Genomic DNA, 4,579 nt, shown 5'->3' with positions numbered 1-4,579 from the left:
ATATATATATATATATATATATATATATATATATATATATATATATTCAGGGTTGGCAAAAAGTCTGGAAACGGTGAAATATCTCGAAAAGAATCAACTGTAGCGAAAAATATGTAAGTAGCAAAGTTGTAGGGCTTAATAAAATATACCTAATAATGGCTAAAAATTTGACTTTGGATGGAGGACTAAGGTCATACGAAAGTCAAATTGAATTTTTTAAATTGGATCCCCACTTTTTACTACATATTCTTGTAGCTTATTTCAAGGGCTTTCCAAAAACCTATAATAAAATATTTTTTTATTAGGCATATTTAGAGTTATGAGGCTTGAAAGGATTTTGGTCTTTAACTGTTTCTGTTTCGTAAAAACGTATCACTGTCTTCTGAAGGGTGGATTTAGAAATAAAATTGCGATTAGGATATGCAACATTGAATGTATAGATCAACTACTTCTTCGTATGATCTAATATAGTCTCCAAATTTTTCATAAAGAAACAGCATTATCTTTTCTTTATCGGTTAACATTTTTGAAAAAGAAATTTGAAATTGTAGTTGGAAAAAGAAAGGGAAAAGACAAAGAGTAAGATGCGAGAGAGCACGACTCGTTTTTAAAATATTAAGATCGAGAAGCGTTATCGTGAAGCGCGGGTATGCGCGAGTTTTGACTGAGTACGTGTGAGATTACGTTGTGAATGAATAATCGCGTTTGGTGAGAGCGAATGAACAACTAAGCCGGTCATATCGTCTAGCTCGAGACACGAAAAAAAAAGTTATTTTTATTTTTCTCCTGTGTTTATGTTTTTTAGGCTCCCAGCCTAGTTACCTAATAATTATATTATTAATTATTGTGTTATTATTATTAATTATTATTATAGTACTAATATTATATAGTACTAATATAATTTATTATTAATAAATAGTTGCTAAAGCGTTTTGCACAATTCACTGTACATAATTATATACATATATATTTATATGTATGCCCTAGTTACAGAATTTGAGAAATCTTATAACCATAATAAAACAAACATAGAACAAACTTTTAAGACAACTATAAGACAAAGAAATATATCTTAACATCGATAAAAAAATGGAGAAAATAAAATTTGCTTACTTTTTCTCGTGAAAGTTTTATGTAATTTCGAGCGTCAATGATTCTGCTCTGCACACAATCACTATATTGGGTTTTCCAGTAGGAAAATCAATATTTCACGAGTTGGAAAAATATAACTCTATCTATATTGGTCAACAATATTATATTGATGGAATCTCTTTCATTATCTTGCCAGTATAAAACATTTGGAGAGTAATTTGGAGAGTATTCACTTTACTCAAAGCGAATGCACATAATTATGAACATTAAGTATTGAGTGTACACTATATATTGAAGAGTTAATAATTCATAATGACACGGTAATTTATAATGACGTCTCGTCTTTTTCCAAAGATATCTAACTGTAATAGGTATTCCAATGAATTCTGATCAGTTGCCTGCTGTGAATGATTTTGTACAGCGATATAATTTAATGTAATATATTAACATTGACAATACTGGCAGCGTTACACTATGTACGGACTGGTTAAAATCTAAGATAAGCGAGATAAACCGTGAAATACATTTATATTATAAATACATTTATATTATGTATCTATGTTAAGCCGCGGAATGTTGCGGCCACACAGTGTGTCTCGCGTCATGACTAGCGAATTGCATTTTCAGTCTCAGCGATTGAGCAAATTACGTTTATGAACAATTAACAACATATTTAAATCAAATCGTAGCGAGCCTTCGCCACGGCGAATTTCCAGGAAAAGAGTGAAAGGGCTTTGCAGTCGTTAAGGTGTCTTTTATCTTTGGGCGCCTGAAAAAAACTGGTCTATATTTAGAACTTCTTTCTGAGAAAACTTTGTACCGTATCAATTAGTATCTTGGTATATTTATTATATAAGAGAATAAAGAAATATTAAAAATATAATTAGTAGTTGAATTTTAACATTTCAAGAAATGCCAGAAAGGATTAAACATTACGGTCAGCCCCTCTCCTCAAAACTCTTCAAATCACACAATTTATTCCTTACACATTATCCTTTAATATAAAAAGAACAACAGAGATATTTTGGAATCTAATAATCTAGTAAGGTGATTTACTTCGCATACTAAATGTGCCAAGCTACGAATTACTATACAAATTACTAAAAATGTTGTAAAAACGTTCAAAAGATATTAAGAAAAAAAATAGTATATCTTCTGGACGTACTTAAATCAACTTTTAATAGATTGTGCTATGTCTACAAATCAATACGTGGGTTTTCCCTAACAATTTTTTGAGTGCAGCCTATTTTTCGAACTCCCAGAGATAAGAAAAAATAAGAAAGCACTTTTAAGTAAGCCAGATTATCATTTAGCATTCGACTACGTTCCATAAACTTCTGCTCTAATCATATATTTGTGTGCCATCCCACGCGCGCGCAGTTCTCGCGCCACTCACTGTCGAGATGAGGAATTTAGTAATAACCGGTTTCGTACGAGATCGTACGATCGTACGAGAAAGGAATCGCTTCGCCATTGGTTGGCACGATCAAGCCCTTGATGACTATCGAGAAAATAAACGTATAAAATGATGTAAGAACGATATCCTAAACTTCCAATGCGAATTCGGCAGCTTTCCTCGGTCGAAATAAGAAAATAGATATCTTTAGGCACCGTGGAACTCGTCGGTACAAAACGATAAAACGCGAAACGATGATGAAACGATGATGAAGGTCAGGACTAGGATCGAATGCAGGATGACGGTACAACAAATGCAGCTCGACTTATCGAATAGAATTGCTGCGGAAGCTGCGTTTTTAGTCTTCCTCGAATCTATGCTAGCTGTAGACGTAACGAGTCTTGGAGAGATCCAGGATGAGAATATATCGAAATCAGATATGTTCTCGTAATAGATGTACTGTTAAGTGTTTCGTAATATTATTACGAAACATCATCCCGTTTATAATCAGCCGAGAAATTCGAAATACTCTCTAAATTTCTTGGAGTAAAATTTCACTCGAAAAGAGAATTAGATTCGTCATTGAATCATTTGAATTGAGTGATTTTTCATTCATACACAAAGAAAGTATTATAGTAAAATTATATTAAAATGATATTCCTTTTTACAATGGTTTTAACAATGCTGGACTATATAGAAAATGAAAACTAAATTATACTATAAAAATATAGCAAATTTGATGATCTACTTGATGTATATAAAAAAGATGTATATAAAAATCATGTAATTACAATAATTTTTCAGTAAAAAAAGACAAACGTATATAAAATTTTGAAATAAATATATAGCAATTTCGATCAATTACAATTTTCTTGTAACTTTTACTACAATATTTTCTCTATGTATGAATAACTCTACTATAAATATACTCTAAATATAGTTGAGTAAACATTTTCATTAGAAATTGAAAAGTAAATCTGTAATCAATTGAGTCATTCACTTATGATTATGAAGTCATAATCTAATTGTAAATTTGAGCGAAACAATTACTATTACGACTTCAAGTAGCAGTATTTTCGTTATTACTTCGAGTACAAATACTGCCATTTTTCGCTCGTTCGGAGATTCTACTTCAAGAAATTTAAAAAATTTTATCTTATAACAGAGCGTTAATCGACATCATTTACTATCATCTAAATTTTTATTAGTTCGTAGCTTATCGTTTTTCCTCATCTTTTCCTATCATCAATGCGATAAAAGATTTTTGTATATTTTTAAGTCCAAATTCCATATGGAGTAAGTTAAAATCGCACTCCTTTAAGGAGGCTCGAGTGTTTGACCAAATGTAATATAATATAATATAATATAATATAATATGTATATAATATATATATATATATATATATAATAAATATAATATAATATATATATATATATATATATATATATGTATATATATATATATGATACAGAAATTAATCGAACTAACTAAAACAATTGTGTATTTTAGTGAAGTACATAACATAAGCATATCTAAATTCACCATTAGGTTAAAGAGATATTTAGATTTTTTGGTGAGAAAACCCGTGAACTCAAGAATATATGAATGGAAACATGGCAACATCATATACATAGTAAATTAGCGCCTGAAATAGTCTTTCAGATAATGTCACTTCTATATCTATTTCTATATTTATTATTCTCATTTTAAGATATCTATGTATCTATATATTAAGACATCTATGCATTTCCAACTCAAATTAAATGATCATTTGTCAAATATAATAACGAATATATATTCGTACTTCTTTACTTTACAGTTGGTATTTACATCAAATGAGTGTTTAACCTTGTATTTTGTTACTTTTAAAATATTTACGTCAGACATTATGAAAGCTGAATCGATCGCAGATAAATGACGTATTAAAACTGCAAATTATAAACATCATCGTTGAAAAGGAAGCGAATCCGACTAACGCGCATAGCGTCTATAAATACGAGCGGATAAATTTCAATAATGATTCAATAATAAAAAAGTGTATATATATATATATATATATATATATATATAAATATATATATATATATATA

The sequence above is a fragment of the Odontomachus brunneus genome, unplaced genomic scaffold, assembly GCF_010583005.1.
Source record: "Odontomachus brunneus isolate Ranch 3 - 2012 unplaced genomic scaffold, Obru_v1 Obru_scaffold_123, whole genome shotgun sequence".
Taxonomy (NCBI): Eukaryota; Metazoa; Arthropoda; class Insecta; order Hymenoptera; family Formicidae; genus Odontomachus; species Odontomachus brunneus.
Note: the sequence above shows the minus strand (reverse complement) of the source record.